Source organism: Ursus americanus, chromosome 14 (assembly GCF_024610735.1).
Source record: "Ursus americanus isolate L20-20 chromosome 14, mUrsAme1.1.p, whole genome shotgun sequence".
In the NCBI taxonomy this organism is placed as follows: Eukaryota; Metazoa; Chordata; class Mammalia; order Carnivora; family Ursidae; genus Ursus; species Ursus americanus.
Window position 1 is genome coordinate 30,775,587 of NC_142140.1, and position 24,231 is coordinate 30,799,817.

At 37.9% G+C, this 24,231-nt stretch overlaps 1 long non-coding RNA gene across 4 annotated transcripts in view; it reads right to left on the reverse strand.

Annotated features, from left to right (window-relative positions):
* Positions 1 to 24,231, reverse strand: part of LOC123798808 (uncharacterized) — a 587,079-nt gene that overhangs the window by 146,883 nt on the left and 415,965 nt on the right. For 3 of the 4 annotated variants that reach the window (XR_015726659.1, XR_006781406.2, XR_015726658.1), the window contains one exon: positions 13,674 to 13,737. This is a non-coding gene — a long non-coding RNA (uncharacterized LOC123798808). Of the gene's footprint in view, positions 1 to 12,808; positions 13,738 to 24,231 lie in introns of those variants that run through there. The other variant, XR_006781407.2, reaches the window with a different exon arrangement.

Genomic DNA, 24,231 nt, shown 5'->3' on the forward strand with positions numbered 1-24,231 from the left:
ATTGTACCAATTTTTAACTATGAATATTTTATAGAATCTGCATTTGCATGTTGTATGTATATATATATTTCACGTTTATTCCATTTTATGTATTGCATATAATTGAACATTTAAATATATGTATATATTCTATTTTTTAGAGATGAATATGTTTGGCATTTACTCTGTTAAAATATAAGCTGACTTTTCCCTGGAAAATTTTTCTTGGCATTTCTATAACAGATTTGTTTTCAAATATTTTTAAGGGAACTTTCTTTAAAAAACATTTTTGCTCAGCTGAAGATAGAAAATCTCCAAGGATTCTACGTTTTAATTTTATAAACTGTTTAAAAATTTCCAAGGAAACCAAATAGCATTTTTCCTCAATAAGCATAAGGAGATTCTTTGACAATACCCATCAGAGCATGGCACCCAATATATTCCAATATACTTATTCCTGATTTAAGCTATTAATCCTTTACATTTTTCTTCTGAAGAGCTTTAAATTATACTCTTAAGCAGAGCTTATTACTATGAATTTCAAATAGATAAATTAATGTTTATACATTTAAAATGTCTCCTGCAGATGCAGTTGCTTGTGTATGTGGCTAATGGCAGAACAGTATGTGCTGAACGCTGGGAAATACTGTTTTGCCAGTTAGACTTAAGCTGAGTCTATCAGGGAAATATCTCCAGTGCCATTTTTTTTTTTCTTCCTGAAACCAATGAACTAATCTCAAAAACAAAACAAAGCAAAACAAAAATTGTTCTAGTTAGTATGGCTCTAGCTAGCTGCAGGTATAAATTTGGGTGATAACAAGTAATATAATGTGTAGACCGAAATGTTTAAAAACTGTACACCACATCCCCTGGGTTTTCCCAACCCTGTTCCCCACCCACCTTCTGAAAGATCATTCCCTTCACTTTTTTTTGTTGTTGTTAAGACTTATTTATTTCAGAGAGTGTGGGGCTTGAAGTGTGTGTGGGCGGCGGGGGGAGTGGGCAAAGGGAGAGAGAGAGAGAGAGAGAGAGAGAGAGAGAGAGAGAGAGAGAGAGAAGCAGACTCCTGAGCTGAGTGCCACACAGCCCCGGGCTGGAGCTCAGGACCCTGAGATCACCATTGGACCTGAGCTGATATTAAGAGTCTGACACTCAACCAACTGAGCCACCCAGGGACCCCCCTCCTTTTTTATTATAAAAAGCAAGCCAATGTACCTTCCTTTCAAACGAAACTAATGAAGTTATGATCTGTTTGGGGGATTGTCTTACATATAATTCTTTTTTTTTTTTTTCAAAGATTTTATTTACTGGGAGCCTGGGTGGCTCAGTCCGTTAAGCATCTGCCTTCAGCTCAGGTCGTGATCTGCGGTCCTGGGATCCTTCCCTGCATGGGGCTTCCTGCTCAGAGAGGGTCTGTTTCTCCTTCTCCCTCTGCCCCTCCCCCTACTCATGCTCTCTCACGTGTTTTCTCTCTCCCTCTCCCTCTCTCAAATAAATAAATGTAATCTTATTTATTTGAGAGAGAGAGAATGAGCAGGGGGAAGGCCAGGGGAGAGGGACAAGCAGACTCCCCACTGAGCAGGGAGCCCCAGGCAGGGTTCCATCCCAGGACTCTGGGATCAGGACCAGAGCCGAAGGCAGACACTTAACTGACTGAGCCACCCAGGCTCCCCTGTATAATTCTTTAACGACGACTTGGATACCTATTTTCTTTTAAGGTATCAGTAGGACCCATTTGAAACTGTCTGGCTTTTTAAAAGTCAGAAGCAGACAATTAAGTGTAGACAAGTTTAGGTCTCAAGTTATATATCAGACAGCTCTTTGATTCAAACCCGTGTTTCATGTTTCCTAGCTCCATGCTGCTCAGCAAGTTACAAAACCTCTCTGTGCTTCATTTTCCACAGAAATAGGATGGTAATAATAACAATACTTTTGGCTTAGGATTGTTGGGATAATTCAATAAAAACTCTGAACAGGCTTTTAGCACAGAGCCTGGCATAGCATAAGATCTCAATAAATGTTAGCTGCTACTGCCACTGTTATCGCTATTAATTTTGTATTATAGCAAATAAGCTCCTTTTATTTTTTTTTCTAGTATTGGCTGAGCACGTTGAGGTAATAGAACTTGACAGAGAAAAAAACCACCAAATACCACCTTATATTCATACAGTAGGTTCTAGTTAACAGCTTTGCTCTAACCTGACCACATTTTGAACCCTCTGAGGTTTTGCAAGCAAACTGAAGTCACAACATTTCATCAGTGAGGTTTCTTAGTTCCAAAGAAGAAAAAAAAAAAAAAAAGGCTCTGGCTGATAGAAGCAGAATAGGAATTTATTGAAAAGGATGTTGGGAAACTCAAAATCGCAGGGAAGGCTCAGAACCAAGGAAAGCCATGCAGGTGGGATGCAGCCTCACGTCACACCTCAGTAGCCCCTGGCAAGAGCACAGGGACTTTAACCCCTGCACGGCTCCCCTTTAATATGACCCTGCCCCCGGTTTCTGGACGATACCCTGGCTGCCCCGAGAAATGAGCTATTGCTCATACCTCTACCGCTGCTAGCAAGAATCATCGGTGTTCAACTTTTTTTTTTTTTTTTTTTTTTAGCATTAGTAAACTTCCATCGTGGGTTCTACTCATTTTCTGGGATACAGACAACCATAAAATATGTCCTAAAATATGCAAGCCTTCAACTGTTCCCACACAACCCAACCTTTAGCAACCTGTGTGACCAACAGTGACTGGCCAGACACATTGTGTTCCTGGAATCCCTGAATGCTCCAGGGTGGCGAAGAACCTCTTACCCAGCAAAGAAACAGGAAAAGGTCAAGAACTGTTTTGTTTTGAAAGACAGACATAAAATAAGCAGTTTCGTGGATAATCCTAACAAGCCCAAGAGAAAAGTCTTGGGGGTCTAAGATATTTCACTTTGCTGCATTTTGTTGTTATACTTTATGAAACTGTACTTAACTATGCTTCCAAAAATATGCTTGTGATGCAGAGAATAAATTTTTTCTTGTCTATTTAGAGAGTGACAGGCATCACCTAGTTGCTATGCCGAGTTCTACAATTCCAGCAACTGTCACTGGCTTTCTTCATTGAAAATAATCAATGGCTCTGACAGATAGAAAGGGGAGGATGTAGTGGCATATTTTGATGCATCTTGACAGCATGTTTTAGAGTGGCTGTCCCTGTCAATTTCTGCTCTTTGATTTTTTCCCTAATCAAGACCCAAGGGAAAGTTCTTAGGTTCTCTAACACTGAAACTTCCCCAAACAAAAAGGGCAATGGATACATAGGACTTGTCTGGTTTTTAACCACTGATGTATTCTATATTTTAACTCTTCATTTTAGCCTGGTTTAGTTTCAACAGAGTTATAAAATTTGCAAAGATTCTTCTGGACTTAGGTGCATGCTTCCTTGGCAATGACAAAATGCTTGGATTGACAACTATGTGCCAGCTATGCTTCATTCTTGGCTCTTTCTTACGAGTCTAAGTATTTTTAAAACTGTATTAGTAGGTACTATGAAATATTAAAATTCTCAGGTCATAAGAGAGAGTTAAAGGACAAAGGGCATTTTCATTATGATTCATTACATATACCCAGAATTTCCATCATTATGGCTATCTGAATAAGTACAAACATTCTTTATTAAAACCTACTATCATATAAAAGTCTTTTGTTTATGTGGAGAAAGAAGAGAGTCACATTGGCAACTTGTCTACACTCAAGCTTCTCTCCATCCTCCTGGCAAAAAAATAATCTGTTGTGCTAAATAATTTGAAATACCATTTTGTTAATAGCTAATTAAAATGTGTAGCAAATGGGCCTCCTGAGACTTTAAGCTAAAGCTACATGCTGTCATTTAAATGACTCCCTTGGCTCAAGCAGTTGCCAATTCAGGGGAAAGATCCCAAGTCTAGATCCATGGGCAGGTAGAACTTCCAAGACTAAGACTATCCTCCAAATTGGGTCATAGTCCAAATTGGGACCCTCAAGCCACAGCAGGAACTCCTGCTTCTGTGAGTTGTAACCATGGATGCAAGTCAATACAAAATACGACAAAGAACACAGAATGGCTTCCCAAGACCATGGGCAGTCACTTCTTCCAGCTTTTGTAAGGGCTGAATTGTCCAGCTAGGTTGATGTAGTACCCAGCTTCCTTGCTTTACACCTCCTGATAACTTGCCTCATGTCTCAAAGAGTTTCTTAAAATATTCTTAAACCCTTAGCATCCCTTCCTGCCCCAGGCCTCATGAATAAAACATTTACCCAGTCAGCAGCTCTGGCAGAGAGGAAAAGCCAAGTTCCATCCATCAATGTCAAGAGCTGAATTACCCAGTGATCGGAGAGCCTTTAATAACTCAGCTTCTTTATGACGATGTTGGTAAATAGCCCAATGCTGCCCACATCTGGGGTCTTACTAAGAATTCCTTTTCTAGCCTGGCAACATACCACCACTATGTACGAATGATGAGTGGCCATCATGATCCCAGTGATTGTTCTGTGTTTTCCCCTTTGCAATCTGTATTAGCGTCCTAGGACTGATGTAACAAAGTACTGCAAACTAAGCAGCTTACGCAACACGAATGTATTGTCTCACAGCACCGGACCTAAAAGGTACCAGCAGGGTTGGTTCCTTCTTAGCGCTAGGAGGGAGATTCTGCTGCTCTCCTAGCTTTTGGTGATTTGCTGGCCATCTTTGGCATTCCTTGGCTTATAGAAGCATCACCCTGATCTCTACATTCATCATCACATACATCCCCCTTGTGTTCTGCTTGCCATCTGTCTAAATCTCCCCTTCTTATAAGATCATCAGTCGAGTACCACCCTACTCCAATATGACCTCAACTTAACTAATTACATCTGCCATGACCGGATTTCCAAATAAGGTCACATTCTGAGGTGCTGGGGGTGAGGGCTTCAACACACGAATTTTGAGAGGACACAATTCAATCTGTAACATGATCTCTCCCACCTTTCCCAAAGTGCTTTTTTTTTCCCAAGTGCATTTCTTCCTCCTGTTGGTTGCAGAAAGATCAACCAAACCTACACATAAAAAACTAATAGGGATTTATTTAAGCCAAATAGCCTGGGCTTCATAGCAATCTGATTCATTTACCATTAGGATCAATTGAATATTATACTGTTTTGTAAGGCTAATGAGTAAAGCAATTTTGGTAGAAAATATAAAGTCGATGCCATCGGCATTTTATAAGCAGGTTATTCTGAAACACTCTCAATTGAGAATTTTTTAAAAAAGGAAGTCAAACAAAAATTTTATCATTTATAATACCAAAGTCCACATGTGAATATGCAGAAAATATCATGTCTTTTCAAATTTCTATAGAAGTATTACTTAAAACTAGTAAGTTGCCAGATTCGGTTTGGCATGGTAAAAAGGGAAGCACTAACTTTCTAAATGAAAAGTCACAGGACACATAAAATTATTAATAATCCCAGATGGTTTTACTAGCTACTAAATGAAGACAGTAACATATTTTTCTATTTCCTCATGGTCCAGGTCCCATCTAAATACTCAAGTAATACAAAAATAAGTCCTCAGAGAACACATAGAAAAAAAAATTTCCTAGCCTGCCCAGAATAAACACACTTCTGGTAGCCTCTTTCATGATATTAAGTTTACCACATATATAGATTTTTTTCACACATCCACAAAGTAAATATATACAAATATACACAATATATACAAAATATACAGTATATACAAAAATATACAAATTTGAGATACATGATTACGAGCCTCAGTATATAAACACAAAGACAATACAATTCAGTCCAATGAAAAAAATGAAATTGAAGGGAAGAAAATGCTTAGCATCATATAGACAAAATAACTGGCCACAGAGTTCATTTCTCTTAGGGTCATATACCTCGGTGTATGTATAGCCAGGAGCCACCTCATAATTCACACCCTTCCATTCTCAGGCAATGAGCAGCCCTGACACACACACACACACACACACACACACACACACACACACACACGGGGGGGGGAGGGAAGGAGAGAGAGAGTGAGAGAGAGGTTTCTCTAAAAAGAATAACCAAATTCAAACCAATTATTTTGAATAGCCTTCCCTTCAATCATTTTCTCCTCAATTTGACAAAGCTACTAGGAAAATAAAACCCTTCCACAAAGTAATTCTTTTTATACCTATTTACCCCAGATTCTATTAATATTTTAAGAATTTGTATGATCATTAATTTTTTGTATTATATGATTGTTAATTCTGAAGACCCATCAGCCAGACATCGGCATATAAACATTACTAAACCTTCTTCAAAGTAACGGTCTCCCCCCACCCAATCCCACTCATGGTGCTATCATTGTAAATATTGAGAAGATACTTTCGTGTGGCTGGTTTTGTTGTGTTCTATTATGAAGAATCGAATCATCTTCAATAACATGTGTTTGTAGTTTTACAAAGCACTCTTTCAAGTACATTTGATTAACTCTCTCCCTTTGAAAATTATATTTGATATACACAGCAGTGTCCACCTAAATACAATGTGTTCGGCTATTAGAGATGTATAATACAGAAGGCAGTACAGTCCATCTATTACTTGCAATACTCTTTGCCTTTCTATTTGCATGCTTTGTAGTTAGATTGCTATTCTGCATCTGGGAAGCCAAAAAGAACAATGACTAAGACTAATCTTTGTAGTATGCTCGGGGACTATCTCTCTGCTCAGTTGGGGTTTCATTTCCAGATAACTTTTCTGTTAAGTGGGGAACTTTCTCACAAGGACCTTCCAGTTTGCACCATCTTTAACACTGCGACATCATTATGTACCTATCTTAATGCATCATTAATTTCATCATTACAGTCCCATTTCTCAGAGTGACCTACTTAAAAAAAAATTGTTTAAGTCCCATGTTTCAAGGATTACTCTTCTTGTTGGTCTACAGGAGATGGTACAGTAGGGGTTTTGCTGAGTCTTCTTACTAGTCCCAAATGCATATTGCTTCCCCTTCTCCAAGAGCTGGACCAAAGCTTCTGGAGATCACAGGGAGTTCTAAATATAGGCCATTAGCCAATATCAATGTGAGTTGTGGCCTGTTGCATGTGCCAGAGGGGAGGAGTTCTCCATAGCAAGCTCTTGTAAATTCTCAGAGGCATATGAGAAAGTGTGCATCTGCCCCTGCTTCAAAGGCACTGACGCCCTGAACTTGAATGATGTACTCAAGCAAGGTGAGCACTCAAAGTTCTGCTCAGAGAAGAGGAAAAGCCTCACCCACCCTCCTGAAGAGGCTTCATTAAGGTCTGAATTGGGAAGGAATTCTGAAGACAAAGATAATAACAAACATTAACCCAGAAAAGCTTCCACAGTTCATTATTAACCACAATCAGAAAATGTCCATCCCTGAAACATAAGTATCTTTAATAAAAGCTAAATATGCTCTTTCCAACTTCTCCCAACTTCATTCTGAGACCAGGGAAACTGGGTACTGTTACAGTTGAGAAAATGTAATATGAGTTGGCAGAGAGCCCAGATGGGGTAAGAAAGCATCCTGGTGAAGGTGCCCAGGTAGTGACTGAGGTAAAGGAATGTCACTATCAGTCACCATCACCGTCACATCGCTCAAAGTTCTGTGCATGAGAAACTACAAAAAAGCCTAGCTCTTTCCCACCTCTGTGGTTTTCCTTATGCTGTCTCTGGTGCCCCAAACACTATTTTTCTGGATTTCACAGACCTGGGTCCTCATGCCTCCAAATTCAAGTCAAATGTCAGCTCCTGAAAGGGCCTGAAAAGGCCTCACCATCAGTAAATTATCTACACTATTGCCTGTCCCAGCAACCCTGTCTTCATCCCTCATTGATGTTATCACATCTTCTGCTTGTCTTACATGTAATCAGCTTCTATCTTGGGCCAAATGCTCCTGAGAGCAGATTTCAGCAGGACAATGCCTAGCACAAACCAGATGCCCGAGAAAGGTTGGCTGAGTGGTATGTTCTAGACAGCACTATCCAATAGAACTTTCTGGAATAACGGAAATGCTCTGTATTATTCTCTCCTCTGTATGGTAGCCACTAGGCAACATGAGGCTACTGAGCACTTGAACTATGGCTAGCATGAATGAGGAACTAAATTTTTAACATGACTTAATATAACTTTAATTAGTTTAAGTTTACATTTAAATGGCCTAACGTAGCTATTGGCTGCCACATTGGGGAGTGTAGTTTTAGGACAACCCCTGTCAGTCCTCAAAAAGGCACACAACTATTCCCAAAGAGCTCATCTGACTTGAAGAGAAGGAGCTACCCTGAGCTTGAGTTTTGTTTCTCCTGAGCTATTCAACCATACCTATGCAACCTGGAAATTATTATTAACCTTCATAATATTTTTCCTGGTTACAGGATATGGTATATATTGTGAAACCAGATAATTTGGACCAAACTTGTAATAAAATAATATTTTTCTAATTCATTTTGTCAATTTCTGCATACACACAAAACTCAAATATCTTTAAAATGAATAGCTTAAGCTAATTCCTTAGAATCTGCTCAACTAAAATAACAAAATGAACCAGAATAGGTGCCTTATTGGTTCAATTGGCCATGGCCTTGAAGGGCAGAGGCTGTGCCTGCCTGCCTGCCAGTTCTGTGTTTGTCTCCAGGGGTCTGAGAGAGCACTGGCATGGAGAAGTCACTCAGCAAATATTTTGTGTGTTGGTTTTTTTTTTCCCCCAGCAAATATTTTTTGAATGCATACATAAATTGTAAGGAGTCATTCTGTTTAGTTACTCAGATTTATTTACTTTTCTTCTTTTCTTTTCCCATTTATTGTACCTAATTTATCAACCGAAGAAGTAAAAGCAGACGGATGGGGAAAGGTAAGTTGTAGAAAAAAAGGACTTTTCTGTATACTCAGGTTTCTCAAAGTGGCCCAAGCAATGGGTCAGTAACAAGAGGACAGGAGAGCTATAGACCCAGCAAGGTTCAGATTGGAGTGAGGTCACCAAAGGTCACCCACTGGGCAGTGTCACCTTCACCCACAAGAATAGCCACTGGCTGGCCCTGAAGGTCTGTTCTTAAAACACTATCACGGGATGCCAAGAAAGGGAAAAATAGAACAGGACATACTGGCAAATAAGAAAACAAGCGTGTTCTTCATCAGTCTGATCTGAATTCAGTTGCTCTTGAGGTTTGCAGTTCTCTCAAAAAACACAGATCCTACCAGCTCCTCTCACTTGTACAGCAGAGAATCACGCCACTCTTCTCTTTCCTTTAGGCTCCTATCTTGCAAATGGATCCAGATATAGTTTGTTCTCATTTGAAAGTGGCAGCTCTAGCAAATCATTCCCACAAGAATTAATAACCACCCTTTTCTGTAGCCCTCCCTCTCCCCACTCCCTTCTCTTCCTTCCCTTCCTCCTCTCTTTCTGATATAGTGAATCACAGTCAGAATTTCCTCTTTTTGATCTAGTTAGAAAAATAGGCTCATTGCTTCAATATTGACAGCAGCTGCAGCTGGATCGCCCCAGGCCAGAAATCCTTTGTCTGAAACAAACAAACAAAAATTCTGCCTCTCCGCATTTCCCCACTGATGCCTGTCACCTGCCTCTCAACTGGGAATCTAACCCACAGGCATTTACATCACGAGGTTTGTTTATATAAGTTATAGCGAAAGGCAAAATGGGCATGGTTTTCTGGCTCCTGGGCAGATTTCCCAGTGCCTAATTTGTTAGGGATGACATTTCTGTTAATGCCCTTGTATTAAAACTGAAGCCCATATTTTCATTTCAACATAATATCACATTGTGCCACTTAAGAAGGAGAGCCATCAGGAATCATTACTGAAAAGACATATAGAACTTTATGTGACTAAGTTATATACTGACTTTTGGCTAGTGTTTCAAAACAGTTTCATTAAGTTACGTTAAAGAGAGAGAAAAAGAAAAGAAGAAAGAGAAACAAACATTTGGACTCTTAGAGTAGGAAGTTTTGGAAAACAGTAATAATAAATATTTTTGTTTTCTATTTGCTATTTATCATCCATTCCATTATGCATTGTGTGGAGCACCATTTTTCTTTAAATGGGTTTGATATGAAATATCTTGTTCTACTGGGTCTGATATTATTAGGTCCCAATTAACTCAGACACCAGCTGTGTCTGAGAAGGATGTTCGGAAAAATAGATGTTAACATTGAGGCTCTTTCTGCTAAATGACAAATTTCCACAAAATACAAAGTAAGGTTTAATCTAATCTCTTTGGTAGCCAGGATGGGATGTCAAAGTGTTTGTGACACTACATCCAGGAAAATACTAACTTCTAATGTGACAAGACAGTAGTGAAGCTCATACGCAGAAATTCTTTGCCTGTTATGGTTAATCATAAACAGAAGAAAGAGATAACACATGCCAGCTTTCAGTCATATGTTAAACACTCATTTATAGAGAACAGTATGCATAAGAAACACCTGTCTTTGTATTTTGATTTTCAGAGAAGACAGTGGGAGCATCTTAAGAAAATGCAGCAATCAACAATTTCCCTTTTACAAAGTAAGGGCCTTCTCCAACACCATGGACATCACTTTCTCCTAGACTTGACTGCAATTTTACAACAAGAATTTACAAATTCTTCAGAAGCTTTTGGTTAAAAATGAGAAAGTCTTTGCATAGCAGAAGGTGGTTCTCTCTCTTCCTAATTCTCTGACCCAGCAAAAATTACTGTCAACTATCTGCCCAGTTGAGGGATATTGATTCTCCTGTTGCCATGGCAACACATTAGGTGTCAGGTCTGTGTGTCTTATACTCAGTGCCTAATCTGTTCCTCCTGGCTTTTGGATTTTGACACTTTCTAAGCCTTAATTAGTTTATTTGATGGGACCTGCACATTTTATTTTTATACTAAGTAGCTATTGAAAACACAGTCATCCAGAGAACAGATCATAGAGGTAAAAATCAGTGTACTGTCAGGCCGACCAGAGATGACAAAGAGTGAGAGTAAAGTGGGAGGCACAGGCTCTGCTTGCTGCTCCTCAGATATTGGAGAAAATCAAAACAGTTTTTGCCATCTGTCACATAGCACACCGTGAAAATTATGGAGCTGTTCGTTTTGACGTTTGAGGAACATTCTGCCACTGTGATTAGATCACAATAATATTACCTAGTCACTAAAGGTTTGGATCAATGCTCTTTAATATTTTTCTTCTCTGAGAATCTCTGCCTTAACTTATTTTTCAGTGGGAACATCTGCTAAGGAATTCACTTAGAGATAAATATTTCACACAGGTAAAACACTTAGGATGGGAATCACAGTACAGCTGATGACTTAGTTAAGTTCAGAGAGTTAATCATAAAAGAAAAAGACGGGGGAAATTTTCACAAAGAATTACTATCCCAGAACAAAATGTTACTCCAGAGCAATAATTCTCAAAATGTGATCCACAGAACCCCAGAAGAGAAAGTAGGGTCCAAAGAGCCTTGTACGGAAGCCACTATGTCAAAACTATTGTTGTGATAAACCTAAGACATTGCATTTTACACCCTTTTGACTTTTACACCAGTGATGCAAAGTAAATATGATAAAACTGAGAGCCTTAGCACAAATCAAGGCAATCTCTCTCCCAAACACACTCCCTCCCAACTCTTCCCTGCATACTGGCATCCAGAAAAGGGAAGAGGAGGAGTTAATTTTTAAAAAGATACTTGATAAGGGAGTTAAAAAACGTTGAACCCTATTAAATCTTAGCCCTTTGAGTACACATCTTTTTACTATTCTGTAGGACAAAACAGGAAAGTTGCATAACTTACTTTTGTTGCTAACTGAAGTAGGATGGTTGTCTTAAGGAGAAGCACTTCTGTGATTGAGCAGAGACCTGAACTAACCACTTTTTTAATGGAACACAATTTTTACTTGAAAGAACAACGGACACACAATGGTACTGATACTTGGGTATTTGGCAGACATTTTTTTCTAAACCGAAGACAATTAAACTCTCATTTCAAGGGGAACTTACAGTATTTGTTGCCAATGCTGAAATTTTAAGCTTTCAAGCAAAATTGAGGTTTTTTTTTTTTAATTGTGTCTATGAGCTTAAAAGTTTCCCAGTGCCTAAAAATTTTTCTGACAAGGTGGATTGTGATATTAATGAATGTAATTTTTTTTATATTGTGCACTGAAATGTGTCAACATTTGACAGATCTGCACCAATATTTTCCAAATAATCAATGCATGATGTTACAAAATCTTTCATAAGTAAAAGACCCTTTCAAAGTGTAAGAAAGACCACTTCATTTTAATTTTACAAAATATAAAACATTAATTCATATGGTTTCAGATTTCATACTGCAAATAGCTTTGGAAAAACTACCACTTGTCAAGTTTAGGTGTATTATCAAAGAAGAATACCCAGAGTTATCTAAAAAAGGACATTAAAATATTCATCTCTTTTACAGCTACACATCTGTGTGAGACCAAATTTTCTTCATATACTTCAACCTTCCTGAGCCTATCACAACAAATTGATTGCAACTGGCAGATAAAAGAATCTGTCTTCTGTTAATCCATACTAAAATGGTTTGCAAAATTGTAAAACAATGCCACTCTTCTCACCAATTTCTTTTTGTTTTGGAAAACATAGCCATTGTTCATTTGAAAAATGTAGTTATTATGTAAAGTTTTATTATCTTAAAAATAAATACGTATATAAATTTAAGATTCTTACCTCTAATTTTTAATATAGTAAATATTTAACCAAAGTCCTTTGGAGTTTTTAATAATTTGTAAGTGTAAGTGATAGGAAACCACAGTTTGAGGACCATTATCCCATAGAGGGGTAATGGGGGGAACTGTCCGAGGTACTGAGAACACAAATCAAGGACCTAAGGCACACAAGAGGGTAGGTTCTTAGAAAACAGTTTCACCATCTAGGAAACGATTAAATAACTGCGCTTCATGGCCAGGCTCTAACCTCTTATCCCCGAAATATATACAATAAAATTCCAGAACAAGGAAAAGACAGACCAAGTTTAGCCCCAGGACATGATTCTATTTTCGTGGTAAAACATATTTCTCTTTCTTTTTTCATCCTTCCCTAAATTAGCAACATCCCATTCTACATTAACATAAGCAAGATGTTCTGGGATCACCGGAGAGTCTATAACACCAATTATTATTTATAAAAACAAAGCAGGACAAGAGGTAACATGTTTCACCTTTTAACAAACGCCATTCTCAATATGTATAAGAAAAAGTAACACTAACATTCTGCTGCTGATGCATCTTATGCTATTTAAATAGAAATCACAAAGCCTAATATCACCAATGCATGGTTAATGGTAGACTAGGGAATATGATACCATGTTTCTGACAGTGATTGGCATCTTGGACCAATGTAACCGTTCTAGACCATCAGATTAAGACCCAGATCACACTAATATCAGAAAAATTTTGAGAGGCAATACATCTTGCAACACTTAGAATTCAATGATTCAAACCTTCAAAAGCATAAAATATTATCCCATAAGCAGAACATTTATCATCCTGGGAATGAGTGAAACCAAGTAAGTCAAAATAAAAACTTTGCTCCCCATGTATGTTTTTCAGAATAAATCAAACAGGAACCATTCTCTAGCATGGACTATTTGGTAGCCTACATCCAATCTTGGGGGGACTGGGTTCTTGGTTTCCCATTAGTAACTGTAAAGAAATATCACTTATTTACCTGAGTCCAACACCATCCAAGCAGCTTGACAAGTGGATCTGCCATCTCATCTTTCATCAAAGAACTAGGAAATATAATAAAACAATTATCAAAATGCAGCCTGGAACACTTCTATACTTTCCCACATATTTTGCTTCTTCACTTCTGAAATGAGTGGCAGCTTCAGGAAAGGGAGACATGAGGGATGAGGACACATACCATTCTCCAGAAATTGCCCTCTGAAGTTCACCTTTCCAGGTAGGAAAACCAGTGCACCAGCTTTTCTTTGCTTCCACACCTCACCCACAAACCCACCAACAGGTTCATTTTCTTTTCTACAAGCTACAAAAACATTGATGCTGATTTTAGAATGATAGTACCAGGGTACGTACTATTATTTTTAGACTATAAGTCAATTTTATTGTACAAAATGAAGACCTCCACATTTCTAAGTCTACTGAGGCTAAAAATAGCAGCAACAAAAATCTCTGAAGATTATTTTCAATCCTTCACAAAAAATGTTAAATGTTTATTCCCCCACCTTCAAAATTAGCAAAGTGATGTGACCAACGTTTTTGGAATAACCACTATGAAAAACACTGAATCTTTAAAATAGTATATCCAAAAATAATTTCTTGGCTTGATGATCTTCATGGTAGTGTGACTGTAAGTCCCTTGGAAGATTTAGCCAGCCCACCTGTCATCTCTGGCCCACTCACCATTTTCAAATTCAATAAAAGCAATATCACGTTTCCCAAGTATGAAACCTATTTCCTTGAAATCAGAGAATTTAGCAGCTCATAGCATCATCCCATGAGTTTCCTCTGGTAAGTTATTAAGGAATAAAATACAGTTTGGAGGATAATGGTGAGGATCTGGTGTTGATTTCTTTGGGCCTTAGCTGAGTCTGGAGTTCCATGACCAGCCCTTTTTTGTAGCAACAGTAGTCTGTTCCATTGTTCTGCCGTCTTTCTTTTGTTTGTCAGCAAAAGTACCACTCATTTTAGATATGTCAGAATCTGTTTTTGCACACGGCATTTGCAGTGGTTTATCACAAGATAGAAATTCTTTTAACTTTCTTAAGGTACTTCTCCATGAGACCAGTTTTTTTTTTTTTTTTAATAAAATAGGCCTTCACTCACCTCTTCATGGCTAAAAAATAAGGGAAAAGGGCACATGAGGCTCTCTTACAATTTTTTGGTTTATGTTGCCACTGTAAATTTTATGATTTAGTCTGATATCCCTGTTTTGGGTTAAATATAATAAGCAAAATAAGACAAACAAGCTCTTAAAGAATCAACCCCAGCCAAGGCTACCCTTAATAGTTTCCTTATTACTATCAGTTAAGTCATCACCCCAGTAGGTCAACAATTTTGTTGTTTCATAATTAAACCAACATAACCATACCACACTATCAACTGTTAGCCCCTCTTCACTAGAGGATTAAATTTTCTTAAAGCTTTGGTGCTAACAACTATGAAGAATTTTAAAAACACAGTTTTTCTTTTCTAGCAAGTAGACAATGGACTCCATACAGACTTCAGTAAAAACAAAAATTAAAAACAAATTATGCTTAATTTATATTTCTTAATACTTCCCCTTAATTTCATTCCTCTTCATTTTGCCTTCAGTCTTGCAAAATTATTATTCACAGAAAACAAAATCCCTCCTGGACTCTTCACTTTCCAGCTTTCTCACTTCAGGATTTAAAATATGCAAGGAACTTTATTATCAGGGAAGAAAATATAATTATGCCTCTCAACTTATAGGAGGGACAGTTGTGATGGGCTTGCCACAGGGAGATTTCATTACACTCAGATTTTGCATTGAATGCCTTTGTAATAAAGCTAGAAGAATCCCTGTTTCAGGAATAGACATCAAACTCAAGGAGAAGAGGGACCATTGTTTTGACGCAACCTGTCTGCAGTAATTGGTAACAAAGTTGAGCAGTCAACATATTCTTTACATGGGCGCTACTTGTCCTCATGACTGCTATCTTTTTATTATTGTGGTAAAATACACGGAAGGTAGAATTAACCATTTTAAAGTGAACAATTCCGTAGCACTAAGTACTTTCACAATATTATGCCAACATCAGTATGACCTAATTCCAGAAGTTTCTCATCACCCCAAAAGGAAACCCTATACCCATTACACCTACCATATTTTAAACCATGGACTGGAAGCTTGGTTTGGGATCAGAATTTCCTTATTCCTTCCTTTCTATCTCTGGTAGATGATTATAGTTAAGAGCATGCGCTCCAGAATCTAATTGCCTATATTTAAATTCTGTTCCTGGTGCCTCTCTGAGCTTCGTTGTCCTCAACTGTGAAATGGGAGCAGTCATAAAATCTCTTACAAGGTTCTGAGGAATAAACTTGAGCATATTCAACCCGCTCAGTTCAAGATCTGACAAGCATCAAGAACTCAATATATGCTTAACATATTTATTAATTTATATTTTTCGTCACAACCTCCATGTACCAGGCACCATTCTAAATGCTGTATAAATATGAACGACTTCAAAATTCTTCATAATCCCAAGAGGTTGTCACTATAACCAACTCCATTTTATAGATGAGGAAACTCAAGTACAGAGAAGTTAAGTAACTTGCCCATGTCACAGAGCTTATGAGTTGAGAAGCCAGGATTCAGACAGCCAGAGGCCGTGTCCCTAACTGCAGTGCCAGACTGCTGCTACATTATTACTTCCACTTATTATACTCACTCCAAATGCATATGGTTACTCTTTCCTTAACATTCTTTGTCTATTTTCTGAAACAATTTAATGTTGCCAAAAATAGTAGCCATCCATATTCCTGCTTTCTTTACACATCATCTTAAAGTGTTTCTGTGTATTTCTGCCTTTTATTTTTCATTAAATGTGTGATTTTTAGACTCATGAGTCAGGTATTAAGATCAAATACATTTGAGAGGATAACTTTTTTGCATGATTATGCCATATCATCACTGAGCACAAGAGCAAACAAAATTGCATGTCTGGTCTCTAGTCTGATACCCAAGTCATGGTTCTATAGGGCATCCAGCACATCATCTTCAGAAGTTCAGATTCTATGGAGAGAAAATGAAGGCAACCAACATCACCTAAGCACATGTACATGCCAGTGTGTGAAAGAGATGCCAGTCTAACAAATACCACTTCCAGTTACCATAAATTATTAGCAGAGATCTGCATATTTAAATAAAGCAAGCTAACTGGAAATCCAGGGCAAGATGCTTCATTACATGATTAAAGAAAAAAAAAAAGTACAAGTTCTGATAAAATAAACTTCCCTTGAGGCACAATTGTTTTTCTTTGTACCTTCAAAGGATCAAAGGGCTTCATATTACTTGGAGGTATGTCAAATTCAATTTCTTTCCTTTTTTCTCTTTTTCTTTAATTACAAAAGTAATATATGCTCATTGTAAGGAGTTCAAACAATATAGCAATAAGTAGAGTAAAATAAAGTTCCCCTCTTACCATCACCATCTTCCAACCCTAGTCCCCAGGGCAACCATTGCCAATATTTTAGAATAAATCCTTCAGATACATTCCCTATTTTTTTGCACATTTGTAAGCATATATGGATATGCAAATGCAGGGATATGCATCTTAAAATACACAAAACTCTAACTTTTGTATTTATTAGCCATGGGAAAAAGCATAAAAAAGACAAGATAGATTGCAGCAGAAGTTGAAGACATATTGGGTCTCCCATTAAGAGCTGCTGACACCCAGAAAATAACATCAAATTGAAAAGAATTGCAGAGACAAGGTTAAAATGAACAGATCTTTTAGCTGAGAACACAAAGCATCATTCAATAAACAATGTATGTCTAACTCCAAACTGTGGCCAATTTAGTTTGATTGGTTATACAACCACTCCTCCTCATCAGAATTAGGTCAATAGTAACACCAGCTTTGAAGATTTATGGTAGGTGATGGTTCGGAATAGAAAAAAAAAAATTACTGCATATACTCATCACTATTTGCATTCTTGCTGATTTAACATTCTCCCCAACAGCCCTGCTAATGCACCACTCCCTTGCTCAAAATATCTTTCCCCATCCCCCCGTCTTCCTTACCATCTACCTTAAGCTTATCTGTGCTTCGAGCAACAGATTATTTCCTTCCACCCCAGAAAGACTCTTTATCATTCTGACCCAAAGAGATTGCTTTGCCTTCTGAGCTCTACATGGTAGGGTATGGTACTTTGTGATTAACCAAACATTTTATGTGCTAGTTTGATTTTGTCCCTAACTAGACCATATGCTTCTGAGTAAGGTATCTCAAGCATTTCCAGGTTTTCTGGCATGATACACCTACTATTCAATAAAAGACTTTTTGATAAGAAATTTATTTCAGTTGCTGTGGACTATAATCTGATATTGACCAGTGTTCATGGTTTAAATCTCAAGAAATCAAAGGTGATTTCCCTAAAGCTTATAAATTCTGGATTCTAGGATTAAGAATGTTAACACACTAACTGGGATTTCTTAACTCCGGACCCCTGGATAGACTCCAAAGCATCACTGAGGCCTCTGAAATTATGAGCAACACCGGGGAGGTGTGTCCATGGGTATCAAGGATGGGTAGGAGGAGAAAGTCCATGCCTTTCATCAGATGCTCCACAGAACCTGTGTCTCAAAAGGGTTAAACATTATTTAGGTCACACAGCAGATACAAAGTATTTGGGGAGAAGGTGGTGGCATTTGTGTGGCAATGTGGAGCTTAGATAACACAAAGGACTTTACCTCTTTCCATAGATGAAAGAGTTTGTAGGAGCACTTGTTTCCACCCCTCCATTTCAACCAGATGCTCAAATGTTTAACATTAATAAACTATCTACCTTTTGATATTTTTCAATGAGTTGAAAAATAGCCAGTCATGACCATAAACTCCCTTTATGGCAGGAGATTGCAGCAGGGAGGGTTATAATGAGAAAAATGCCTCAGGCCAGAGATGGTTTACATAAAAATGAGGACTGAAACTTAATATGATCTCAAACCTCGGTACACCATTCCACATTCAGTTAAACACATGCACGCAATACTGCAAATTTCTCTTTCTATTGGTATGTGCTTATGCATAACTGGTATGAATGATCCTTATAATAAAACATGGCTCTGAGAACCCATGTATAACCCTTCAGCTCCTTAGAGGATATTAGTAAGAATGATTCTAGAGTATAATACTCAAGCCAAAAAGAAGTCTGGTGAGTAGAGCTCATTATTTCTGAAACTTGTCATGCCCCACAATAGAAAAAAAACACGTCATTTGCTCTGACTTAAATTAGAGCTGGTTTCCCACTGAGTAGTGTGTTGAATCTTTGGCAGAATAACAGATGATGCCTTAGACAATTACACATCCATCTTAGGATGAGACTGAACCCAGCAGTATTTAGACATATCTCGATTTCAAATGATGGAAGCAATTACCCCTTTACAAGACTGGAAGCAAAGTCTGTATTTCCTGGGAATCAGAACATCTGGGTTTTGGTCCTGAGCCTGCCATTAATAGGTATGTGACCTTGGACAAATCAGTTAATTCAATTTCCTCCTATGTAAAATCAGGGGGTTGGATTCCTACTCCTCTCTGCTCCCTTCTACCTCTAGCATACTAAAGCTTAAGTACCACTTCAAAGAAAGTGAAAGGGTTAGGAGAATTTTGAAAAGAAGAAGACATGAGGAAAGAGATTTATCTCACTTTAAGAAATGAATTCTTGGGAACTCATGTTGGATTATGAATCTGTAAAATGAATCCTATTGTTTTATTAGCTATATAAATACACTGTTTTTAGATAATTTACTAACATTCAAATTTCAGGCTTCCTGATCCCAGTCTCTCTCTGGAGGTGAATACTATTTAAACATCTGAGTATGGTGGAGTCAACATCTAAAAGATGTTTTGTGTTTGCTCATTTTGGGTGGTCATACATCAAGTTTTCTGAAGTTCTGTTCACCCAGGACCAAAAATCTCTTTAAAGATTATTTCTGTTCATTTAACAGCTCTTATTTGCTCAGCTACCACATGACAATATAAGACCATGTACTGGAAAAGAGGGAAGGTCCCGGTGAATTTGGTCTTAAAAATTGGGATTTTTAATGTGTGTAGCTCTGTTATCCTGAACTGATGTCTAAGAAGATAAGAATAATTTATCTCCTTTAGTAATAGTATTGCAAAGGAAAGCAAAAGGCATGTACATATGCCTCTCACTTGAGAAAACTTTCTTCCAGAGCTAAGGGAAAAAAGGCATAGAACAGGCTCAAGGAATATCTGATGCTCTTCAGAAGAATGAGAGCAATGTCACCTGGGCAATGTCACTTTGTTTCTTTCCAAAGATTTAGGGTTCACTAGTGTCAGTCACCAGGAAAAATAGTTGAAAACATAAAGATTTTTTGCACTCACCAACTCAGTTCTGGAAGCAAGTGAGCAAGATAACCTCTGGAATACATTGTTGACATAAATGAGCTTTTTAGTTTGAAAAATATACAAATAGCCACTTCTCTGCCTAAAAACTTCGGTCACACCAGGTTGTCTTTCTGTATCTTTTCTTTGCAATTAGTTGCCCAAGAACCATAAATTTTCCCTCAGGATACATTTAGTCAATCACTCGTGATATGCAGCTGAATTCTCTATCTGGGCAATGCTTACCTTCCTTAAGTAGAGAAAATAGAGTCATATGTTAAATCAAGAAAATTAAATGGCTGATGATCTAAATAACTCCACGTTAACTTTCACCTGCAGTGCCTCGACATCTTTCATTCAATGAAGTTAGGAGGACCTGCTATGTACTAGCTGCTTTAGCAGGTGATGGTGATACATGGAAGGTAAAACACCATATCCAGTATCACAGAAAGTAAGCCATTTAAAGCAAGAATGTATATTTTCTCTAGTGAAACTATGACTCACAAAGTTTAAGAGGCTGCCTTCAACTCAAAGTTTGTGTCCTCATCCAGGAAATTGGGAAAATACTACCTGTCTTATAAGTTGTGAGGATTACAATGGGATAAATTGTGTTGGATCCTGCATTGGTTGGCTTGGGCTGCCACAGGTGTGGTAGCTTAAACAGAAATTTCTGTTCTCATGGTTCTGGAGGCTGGAAGCCCAAGATCGGGGTGTCAGTAGAGTTGGTGTCTGGTTAGACCTAACTTCTTAGCTTGCTGATAGCTGCCTTCTTAGTGCGCCCCCCCACCCCCAGATCTCTGCTATCTCCTCTTATAAAGACACCAGTCCTGTTTGATTAGAGCCCCACCCTTATGACCTCATTTAACCTTAATTACATCCCTAAAATCGCTATCTCCAAACACAATCCTATAGGGGGTTTGGGCTTCAACATGAATTTAGGGTAACACAATTCAGTTTAACAGACCCCCTAACACAGTTCCTGGCACATTAGTTAACATATTTTGAGAGCTCACTACAAATGCCAGGGTTATTTTTATAACAGGGGTTATGAATATTTTTCCCTATAAACTCAAGACCGCTTAGAAAGATTGTGTGATTGTAAAAGTGAAAAGGAAAATAACCATGAAATCTTTCTCAAAGTCCCCTGTATCCTCATCACCTCCTAAAGGGGATTATTTATTTCCCTTAGGCTACAACTCAGTGTCTGTGGATTGGGGTCCCTACTGACACATGGCCCCCCTTCTGATGTTGGTAGTGACTATGAGACACTTTGGGATCAGCTACTCAGTTCTACAGTGGCTGCCCAAACCCTGCTCATCATTTTCCAATCAGTTCATCCCAGGCCTAAACAAGGCTCTGTAGTCTGCCTACCCACTGTAATACCAATGCAGCTGTTCCACTCTAGAAAGCAGGGTCCAATCTGCACACAGGGGCCATTAAAGTATTTCTCTTTGCTTTAATGAACAGGCTCCGGAAGCAGTACACTTCCAGACTGAATCTCTACAGTATGACTGTGACTCTCCTTTTGGCACAAGGAGAAAAACTATCACTTCAGGCAATTGTGACCATTTGGCTGAGCCTTTGTGCATGGGCCTCCAATGTGATTCTCTGTGTAAATCTCAGAGACACAAGCTGGTGAGAAATGGAAGCTGTTTTGTCATCCTTTGAGGATGCACAAAACAAAACAAAAAAATTCTACCTGTTCCAAACAGCTAATTTGCAATGCAAATACTACATTAAAATCAATATTTTATATGCTAACTTGCCTTCTCAAAAACAAGCGCCTGCTGAGAATTTGGGGGAATTTATTTACAGGTTAAGACCATGGAGTCAGAGACCCTTAACACTAATGCTAGTTTTTCTGGTGCTAGACAGGTAAACCTAGCGTAGAAGAATTACCATGGGATGAAAACACACAGATGTGAAGAATAAATGAGAGTAAATTAACAGCCAATGAACTTCTTACTGAAACTGGGCAAGCACCTACTGGTACTTGAGCCACTGTAATGATAGAATCTTCGCAATGTAAAATTTATTTCAATGAGAGGTATTTTTATTTTGGCTCAAGATAACAAACAAAACAAAAATTAAAAAAAAAAACTCTAATGATTGATATTCCATCCCTACAAATGACATGCACCCAAAAAACTCTCTTTCTTCACTCCATCTGCCCCACCCTAACCTAAAACATGTTCCTCTCTTAACTACGCAACATTCTTCCTTACTGGTATATCTGTTTATATTCTTTCCCTTCTTCCAATCCAATCTTTTTTATTTCTTTTAATTGTTGTAAAGAAGATACCTAACGTAAAATTGATCACTGCCACCACTGTACCGCGTACAACCCAATGTGATTACATACATGCACAACATTATGCATCCGTCACCGCTATCCATCCCCAGAACTTTTTAGCAAACCAAACTGAAACTCTGTACCCATTAAATAATAACTTCCCCTAGCCCTGGAAACATCGATTCTACTTTTTGTCTCTATGAATTTGCCTATTCTAGATATTTCACATAAGTAGAATTATACAATAGTTATCCTTTTGTGTCTGGCTTATCCACTTAGCATAATATTTTCAAGGTTCATCCATATTGTAGCAGGTGTCAGAATTTCCCTTTTTAAAGGCTGAACAATATTTCACTGTGTGCGTGTGTATACACAAACTTTTTAATTCATATATATATACATATACACGTATATGTATATACACACAAACTTTAATTCATTTTTTGATGGACGCTGGGGTCGTTTCCATCTTTTGTCTATTGTGAATAATCCTGCTATGAACACTGATGTACAAGTATCTGAGTCTCTGCTTTAAATTCTTTGGGGTATAGCTCTGTAAGTAGAGCTGCTGAATCACATTGTAACTCTAATGTTTTGAGGAACTACCATAGTGTTTTCCAAAGCAGCTGCACCATTTTATATTCCCACCAGCAATGTACAAGGGCCCCAATTTCTCCACATCCTGTTGTTTTCTATTTTTTTATAATAACCTTCCTAACAGATGTGAAATAGTATCTCATTTTGGTTTTGATTTGCATTTCCCTAATGAATAGTGTTTTCTTTTCATCTTTTCATGTGCTTGTTGGCCACTTACATATCTACGTTGGAGAAATGTCTATTCAAGTACTTTGTCCATTTTTAAATTGGGCTTATTTGGGTTTTGTTGTTGAGTTAGAATTTCCAATATATTCTGGATATTAATCCCATATCAGCTATATGATTTACAGACATTTTCTCATTTTGTTCGTTCCCTGTCCACTCTCATGGGAGTGTTCTTGGTTGCCTAGATGTTTTGGGGTTTTGGGTTTTTGTTCTTTTGGGCTTTTTTTAGATTTATTTATTTGAGAGAGAGAGTGCGCACACAAGTGGGAGAGGGACAGGGTGAGGGAGAGAGAGAATCTCAAACAGACTCCCCGCTGAGCACAGAGCCTGACACAGGGCTCCGTCTCATGAGCCTGAGATCATGACCTGGGTGCTTAATGGACTGGGCCACCCAGGTGCCCCTATACAGAAGTTTTTAATTTTGATGAAGTCTTATTTTTCTTTTGTTGCCTGTGGTTTTAGTGCTACATAAAAAAAAGTCATTGTCAAGTCAAATGTCATGATGCTGTTCCTTTATTTTCTTCTAAGAGTTTCATAGTTTTAGCTCTCATGTTTATATCTTTGGTCCAATTGGGGTTAATTTTTGTGTATGTTGTAAGGTTAAGGGTCCAATTTCATTCTTTTTCATGTGGATATCCAGTTTTTCCAGCACCGTGATAAAAAGACATTTTCCCCTCCCATTGAATGGTCTTGCCATCTGTGTCAAAAAATCATTTGATCTCAAATGCTAGAGTTTCCCTCTGGGGGCTCTATTCTTTCTATTCCATTCATCTATACATCTGTCCTTATGCCAATATGATACTATTTTGATTACTGCATCTTTGTAGTAATTTTTGAAATCAGGAAGTCTGAATGATCTAACTTTGTTCTTTTTCAACATTGTTTTGGTTATTTGAGGTCCCTTGCGATTTCATATAAATTTTAGGCTTGGTTTTTTTTCTCTTTCGGCAAACACAATCTTTTTTTTTTTTTTTATAGAGATTACATTGAATCTGTAGATTGCTTTGGGTAACCTTATCATTTTCATGCTAGTCTTCCAATTCATGAACACAGGA